This window comes from Poeciliopsis prolifica, unplaced genomic scaffold (genome assembly GCF_027474105.1).
Source record: "Poeciliopsis prolifica strain line A6 unplaced genomic scaffold, Auburn_PproV2 SCAFFOLD011, whole genome shotgun sequence".
Taxonomy (NCBI): Eukaryota; Metazoa; Chordata; class Actinopteri; order Cyprinodontiformes; family Poeciliidae; genus Poeciliopsis; species Poeciliopsis prolifica.
In genome coordinates, this window is record NW_026562386.1 from 1347070 (window position 1) to 1355447 (window position 8378).

Here is an 8378-nt window from a genome sequence, read left to right on the forward strand (position 1 = left end):
AATATTCTATGATTATAGGTTTTGTGAGTATTGTCATCTCTAATATGTTTAGTCATGTAGGTAGTGTTAATATTTTTTTAATTAATAGAAATGCATCAAAAGATCCATGTGTACTTTTTATATTTCTATGTTTTTAATTTAATAATTGTCTTCTGTCAATACTGTATGCAAAGACAATGAAATTTGCTGTCTGTGTATGTTATTTGTAATATCATGGAGTAAAAAAAAACAGAAATAAAACAAAATTGCCAGAGTAAATCACATCTTTGAAAAAAACATGATACAAAATAGTTATCTGATACAACATCTGACCAAAATGTTGTTCTTAACAAGAGAAAGAGAGAGGTCTCACTTGGCTCCAAGAAGTAACACAATCCACAGTGTGCTTCACAAAAGACATTATTCTGTCCACACTTCATCACAGATAAACTACACAGTGCAGCTCTGCCCTCTGACCCGGACAACGCAGCGAGAAGAAAGCCAACCTCAACAATGAGGATATGTATCCCTCAGCTCCAGCCCTTCTCATTCAGAAATGTATCTGGATCTGCCTCCATGGGCAATGATCCAACACGAAATCCAAAATATATATTTTAAGTGTACATTTATTCATGCATATTTGCCTAAATATTTAGATGTTTTGTAATACAATAAAAAATGTGGGCTAATTTTCATCATAGCAGTGAGTTTGTTCTACATTCTCTCCTGCTTTAAGTGCATTAAAGTTGACCAAAAAATAAGTTCTAGAGTTTTTTGGGGTTTCTTTGCTCTTCTTTTGGTCCAAGTCTCTGAGTTGAAATCCACAGCCAATGCAGGCACAATAAGTTATTCTTGTACAAATGTTATGCAGGCTTCTCTCCAACAAGTCCACCGGTTGTATAATATAAAATAAAACAAAGCCATTGTTTTTTTTCCCTTCTTCTTTGAAAGCTGATTTACCGTGACATGTCTATGGTTACACCTGACAGCAATCAAACTGACACTTAATGGCAAGAATTGTGTGTTCTTTATCAGATTGTGTTTAAAAGAGTTGCAAAAATATCACAGGTTCAGAGAAACCTGTTGCCCTCAGAGTATATCAGTTCGTCTTTTGCAATTGTTCCTATTTTCATGTAAACGTGTTTGTAACCTAAACGAAGCATTTATAAACAGAGCTGCCAAGTGACCAAGTAGGTGTGCGTGATTTGATGCGTCGTTCTCACCTGAACTAATAATCTATAAAAACAACTTGATTAAATCGCATCAGGTTATCGGAGCTGCGTCAGCTGTGGTCTGATGACCACTTTGTTAAAGCAAACCAAATTTGAGAACAGAAAGCGACAAATATAGAACAAGTAAAGTGTAAATTCCAAAAATATGTAGGAACTCAAAAACTACCTGCCCATATTCAAAAGCTTATCTAGTTTTTTTATGTCTGTACATCAACATGATTTATCCACTGATGTGTTACATCTCTGAGACTGTTGCAGAAAATGCAGAGTCCATTTAAAAAATGTATGTGCTTTAGTTTACTTAGAGTTAGTCTTTCCAGTGCAAAAAAGATTTATGTAAAACATTGAAAAGTATTATTTATCACATCACAACCATAAGCTTATGAACTCTGTACAACAAACCGATACACAGTAGCGCATATAACTGCTCCCCTTCCAGCTGGACAGCGATCCTAAATATATAAATCAAAATCACAATGAAATAACTCAGATCAAAGCATTTTTGTGTAAGAACGGCCCAGTCAAAGTCCAGACCTAAATGAGGTAAAGAAAATAGGCAAAATATTCATTCCTAGACTTTCAAAGCTGGTAGAGATGCAAAATACATGCAGCTGGAATGGCAGTGAGATGTTGTACATATTATCTATTCAGGAGGACTATTATTGGTTGTAAGAAAAAAATATTGAAAAACATATTGCTTTTCAATATTTTTGAAATATTGAAAAGCAATATTTCTACTTCTCAGTTTTGTACAGCTTTAAGTTGGTCTATCACACAAAATACATTCAGGTCTGTGGTTGTAAGCTGACACAATGTGGAAAAAGCTCAAGGAGGAAAATAGTTTGGCAAGACATCATTTTGCATGCATGCATTTGTGTTATAAGTGCATTTTGCTTTCCTCTATGATTGTTTTAATATTAAGCATTTCCCAAAAGTCAGAGAAATAGCGAGGTAGAAAAACAGAAAAAATGATAACAGCACCACTGTAAAAATACGAACAAAAAAAAGAGAGTAGCTAATATAAGCTGAGCTCCATTAAAAGTATTTCTTTATAAAGGAGAAAGGATTTTCCCCAGAGTCCAATGTGAGTGGATGAAATCAGTGTAACGGAGTTGGATTGCAGCTGGACAGGCAGGGAGGGGTGGGGGGCACACTCTGGTTTTAGCTGAGCAGGCATTTCCCAAAGCAGAGAAAGGAAAAAAGACAAGAGTGAAGGAAACCCCAAATTAAAGCACTATAAACTCCATATAGTCTGGTCTCAGTTCAAATATGTCGGCACAGGGCGTTTTATAGCTTCAATAAAAGAAATAGTCGGTTGTAAAAAATAAAAAACTAAAAAAATAGAAAAAGGAGGGAGTTCCTGATAAATTTAGTGAAAAAAAATAATAAAAAGATTCTCTCATTAACAATAAGCAAGCAAAATCTCGAGGGAGCCACTTTTACTAAGGTTTTAGAATATTTCAAAAAAAAAAAAAAAAGGGTGACAGAATTTGCACAGCTGTTAAACTCAGTAGCCCTGTTCGGACAAACAGGACATGCAGGAGCTCTGACATGCAACAATAAGGAGTCCCCCCCCCCTTCCTCTGTTCAGTAGGTTTTGTTACTTGAAGTAACAACATGGAGAGCAACACACTGGATGTTGAGATAAATCACAAGCAAGCGTTCAAAAAAAAAAAAAAAAGCACAAAACTAACAAAACAACAAAAAAGCGATACTTACAGGGTAAAACTTCGATGGCGATTTTAAAACAGCGCCGCGAGCCGAGCTGAAGCAACAAGTCTCCCCGCCGCGTTTCGCTCTTTCTTTCTGTCCTTCTTTCTTTCCTTCTTTCTCCGAGGTGGTCCGAAAACGCTCTCCCAACTCCCGGCCGAGCCAAACTGCGGAGAGCAAAACAGCAACGTTTTCAGCCGTCATCTTGTCCCCGAGAAAAAAAGAAAAGAAGAAAAAAAGAAAAGAAAAAGCTGCGATTCCTCTCGTGCTATCTATTTTTATTCGCTCTCGCTATCCGAAAAGCGAGTTTTCCCTGCAGCCTGACACGGGTCAAAACGCCGCCAGAGGCTTTTTAGAAGGGGCGTAAGGATCAGGGGGCTTCTTTTCAACAACAACAACAAAAAAAAAAAAAAGCAAAAATGTGAAAAATGTCAAAGATTTTTTTTTTTCGCTGCCGTGTCAAAGCCGTGGGCTACAGCAGAGTGTTTAAAGTGAGGCACCCTGTTGCAGCAGCGGCCATCTATCCCCCCACCGAGGAAACAAGCGACCAAACCTGACTTCACCAGATGGGATATTTGCTAAACACCTGCATCACATAACATTTTAATACATTGTGCAGTCACTCCAAGACAACCTCAACTTAACCCTCGGGAGCAGAAGTCCACAACCAGTTTGCATACCTGCGACTGCAAATGAAACTTACCTCGTTATTGATATCTCATTTACAAATGTCCCTTTCTTTTGCTAATGTGATGTCAGTGGGTATTTTGAATACTATGTCAAGTTATTCGGGTGTTTCTGGGCCAGCCAGGAAAGGTGTAGGTGAATCGCTTCGCGCACTGACAAGAGATGCGAAGAATGTTCGGAATGAGAGCAGGAATGAAATGAACGCAAGGGAGCGAGTTTGCGCCGGGGCGGAGCGAGAGGTGGCGTCATCCCCGGGCCCAGCGGCCAAGCAGCCAGCCCGGGCAGCGGCGGAGCGGCGCAGCGGCAGCGGCGCAGCGGGGACTGGGGAGGAGGAGGCACCAAACATCCCAGGAGCTGACGCCTTCAGGGAACAACAAGAAACTCCGAATTCTTAGCTTCGCCGAATGCAACTAGCCGCAGAGGGAAAGCGATAAGAAGAACAATGCAAACATTGTTTTCCTCACTTTTAATCACTACTTTACGGCTGAAAAGTTGCTCATGCACGGCAATCGTTAAACTTTTTGGTCCAATTGGGTTCCAATTTAACCCAACGCTCTCATTTGGACATTAAATAAGGTCATATATCGTATCTTCTTTACAGTCTGAGAATCTGAGTTAAAATTTTAATATCTGATACATATATATTTTTTATGATAGTACATTTTTCACCAGGTGCTTTTGAGCCAGGGACAGATACTCCAGCATGTCAATACTTGTTTTTTTTTTTTTTTTTTTTTGGTTTGTTTGTTTTTTTGTGGCTTTGCTGGTATCATTTACCACAAACTCCTTTTTAGGACTATTTTGATTCTAATAACAATGGGCTGGATTCCATTAATAAAGATGACTTCAAACACGGTGCAACAGGAAACAGTGGAGACACACAGCTCCAGTCCTGTCTGAACAAGCTGTTCGTCAGAAGCCAGGGTTTTGACACCGATCCCCAAGAAGAAATGCCTGCATGAAGATGGACGACTGCTCCTGTGAGGACATCCATCAACACCATCTAATGTCTGTCTCTGCATGTTCAGGTTTAAAAGACCAGTGCTGTTCCATCCAGCTATCTGCATAGTGAAGTCATTCCAAATATCAAACCAACTAATATCATGTCACCCAGAAAAATATTGAACAGTATATTTGGTAAGACACTGAAGAAGAATGTAACAGTGCAGCTGGAGCCTACACTGGATATTTGTCAGCTGGTGTTGTTTAGAAGCAGTGTTGTGTTCTCAGACCTCAAGATTCTTGTGCAGTTGTATTGGTTCACGCTGGAACACTTTGTGATTTTTATATCTTAAAAGGTCCTAAGTAAATAACATTTTATTTACTTACTGCATTCACATGTGTCCAGTGTCAGGAAACAGGACATTTAAGAGGATTTGAGTCATTTTCAGTGTCATCACATCCTGGAGGGGCAGAATTTGCTCGGTTGTTTCACCAAATGATAACTGCTAAACTATTCAAAGAAATAAAATCTTGCTGTTTGCAGTGGCTGTATTAAATCTCATCATTCTCACGAATAGTAAAGAAGAATAGTGACTTTTTGTTCAGTCAAAAAGAGGTAGTGTTGTGTACATTATGCTTTTGTTGTGTCAGTTGCATAAACTGATTTATGAGACAAGAGGCCAATGAGTAAAAGTGAAACATCTGTTGAGGATTTCTGCTGCTAAACATGTTTGTAAAGTTTTAATGCTCATAAAACCCAGTGTTGTTCTCATAATTAAGACTAGATTTGGACAGGATAATAGGAATAAAACAATTAATATTGGGGATGAATATGAGAGATGACTGGCTGAGCTTAAATCAGCAAAAAAAAAAAGATGTCCTGGACCTCTGGTGTTTGGAGAAACTCACTACTGTACCTTGGCCACAGATTTTATTTTACATTTTATTGCATTTTATTGCAATTCAATTCAATTCAAAGAAGCCCTGAACAAATTGCTTGGAGTGGATGGGTGTGAACAAACTTCTTCTCTTTCAAAGGACGACGGGAGCCAAACTTTTCACATTGGTTACTTTTTAATAGGTTGTTCTAACACAACTTTAAAAGCCTTGTCATTATTAACTTGCAGCCACTTAGAGCCAATCTTTGCAACGCCAGACAACAATGTGTCAAGTCCAACTGTGCAGCGGTATTTTTAGCTTGTTTCAAACAATTTTGATATGCTTTACAGAAAGACCCTGTGAATTGGTGAGTTTTGCACAAGTAATTTGGATGCATGTTTCACAGAAAAACCTGCCTGTAGGTGAATCTGAACAGGAGATCAAACACTGCAAAGACAAGAAGTTAATTTAGTGACTGCATGTTAGTATATGAACAATTCTGTTCAAACTAAATCCCTTCCCCCATCAGTTATTTTTTACTGAATCTCACAAACCATTAGCAATTAGTAAACTATAAAGAATGACTTAGCTGAGTAAAAACAGACCCAGATGTAGTTTATATCATATAAAACTAACCATTTACTGTCAAACATACTTACACTTACTTTACAAGGAATGTCATATAACTATAATTCACTTTTGTTTTAATCCTGTTCTATTTTCAAACACTTAGTTATCATAGTAATAAAAAAAGATAACTCTTCATTGCTTTTCATATCTGTGAGTAGAAACCAACAAAACGCCTTAATTTTTTACCGTGACTCTCAATATTCACCCAATTTCACACTGAGAAAAATATGCCAGAGACGTCTAATTTGAAAGCCAATTTGGGGCATCGTAGATAATTTCACCTGGATTATTAAATAGATGCTTCATAGAACTGCACTCATCTGTTCTGAACCAGGAAAGCGGTGGTGTGTCTATTGCTCCCCATTCCTGTTACTGGGCTTGAAAAGGCTGGTCTGTGCTGTGGCATTGCTTTGATTTGACCCTGCTCCGTCAAAAAGGGGAAGGTAATGGTGCAATAGAATTAGTCTGATCTTGTTCACTTTGAGTCAAATAGCACATATTCCCTGCTGCTGCCACAGTCTGGCCTGGTCTGGTTCAGCCTGGCCTGCAACCTCCTCTAATCAGATCGCCGTGCAAGGCCAGGTGCTCTCCTGGCTCTCCGCTTAGACCGCTCAGCCAGCCACACTGATTCGCTTTATTCAGAGATAAGAGAGAGACTAGTGAGGGCCACTTACAGGTTAAACGAAAAGGAATGGGCCAACCCACCGCTCAGCCAATGCAGCTTCTCCTCTTCCTATACATTTATGTCATACTCCTGTTGTTTTATGAGTATGAAGTAAATTTGTCATTTTTGCAACATCATTCTTTATGTGTCAAAGCACATTTTATTCATGTGGCAAACGCACACTCACGTTTTATTTACTGATCCTATCTGGCTAATACATTTTCACATTCCTTATTACATTTTTTTATTATTATTATCTCATGCAAGTCATTGAACTAGAATAGAATATTTTAAGATGAAATCGTGTACTGGGGAAAGCTTCCCGATTGATGTAGGAGAGTGAACCGTAGCTGATCAGTGTTTTCAGGAGTGAGCCAACTGTTGAAAATGGGCAAAACCTTTGCAGGGTTTTCTTGTGAATCTGCATGGTTTCAAAATGAAAATGAAATCAGTCAAAGGCAGTAAACATGATTGGGCATATGCAGTAAAATACAGTGGGGATGAGAGTTTCCATGGTGACACAATAACCCAGTTTTTGTGTCCACTTTTTTTTTCATACCAGGGTCTCTTTCCATCACCCCTTAAAGTGGCAGAATGATCTTAGAGCACTGGTTGCAGACGAAATAAGGTGTGAGGAGAGCATTGTCTTATAAGCAAATATTAATCAAAACATGCTTGTGGATGTATAAGGAGAAAAAAAATAAAATAAAGTGGAAAGTAAAAACAAGATGCGCTGGCAGTAAGACTTGAGCCTCTCTCAGGATGATGATGCCAAAAATCAAAAACAACAATCTGAACACTGTTACAGCTAAAAGTCTCTGAACTGCTGCGCAGATAATTACTGGGTCAAAATCCAAAAGCCTCACTTTTAAACCATCTTTACTTATAGACCAGTAGTTGCTCAGAACTCTGCTGAATTTAATTATCTTCCTTTTTGGATCAAAAGACCTCAGCTGCTGAATCATTCCCTAGTTTGATGGCTACAGTTTCCATGGTTATCTGCTGTGGTCAAAGGGAACACAGCCTCTGAAAGTTAAAATACTGCTATATCACTAATTGAGCTTTCTTTTAAAAGCATAGCTATACCTGTTCCATTAATGCTTCTTGACTTTGGTCACTTTAATTCATTATTTCCCTATATTACTCTACCAAATGGCTATATGACTCAAAACATCTCAACAGATTGTGAAAGAACAAATATATTATTTTTGCCATAAAGCCATAAATATTGAAATGTTTTTTTTTTAAAAATGCAACTTAAATAATTCCCAATCAGCATTTGCCTTTTTTTTTTGTTTTGTTTTTTTCAAAAGAGACATTAGTTTTTTAAAACCCTGTGAAGAAACAAAAGGTTTATGTAACCATTCCTGATGGTTGTCAGAGTGGAATATGAACATCTCATCCAAATCAGACACTGACTATACAAAAGAGTCTTTTTAATTAGGAACATGTCAAACAGAAGTGTATCTACTTATTTGCAGCAAAGAACATGAATGAAGTTTGCTGGTAACATTTTATTTGACGGGTTGTGAGTAAGGCTGTCATGACACCATCATAAACATGACATAACGCCTGTCATGAACATGAGTGAGTCTTCATGAATGTTTATGACTGGTGTCATAAAGTGTCGTTCAGTAAATCGTGACACTTTTAAT

General features: G+C 38.0%; 1 protein-coding gene across 6 annotated transcripts in view; it reads right to left on the minus strand.

The window, feature by feature from the left end:
• The window catches only part of tead1b (TEA domain family member 1b), a 47461-nt gene extending 43597 nt beyond the window's left edge, over positions 1 to 3864 (minus strand). For 2 of the 6 annotated variants that reach the window (XM_055036721.1, XM_055036718.1), the window contains exons 1-2: positions 3625 to 3864; positions 2931 to 3088 (exon numbers count right to left, since the gene is read on the minus strand). The gene's annotated coding sequence lies outside the window, so the exon portion shown is untranslated. Of the gene's footprint in view, positions 1 to 2930; positions 3353 to 3624 lie in introns of those variants that run through there. The other 4 variants (XM_055036723.1, XM_055036724.1, XM_055036722.1 and 1 more) reach the window with 3 other exon arrangements.
• Positions 3865 to 8378: the final 4514 nt, after the last annotated feature.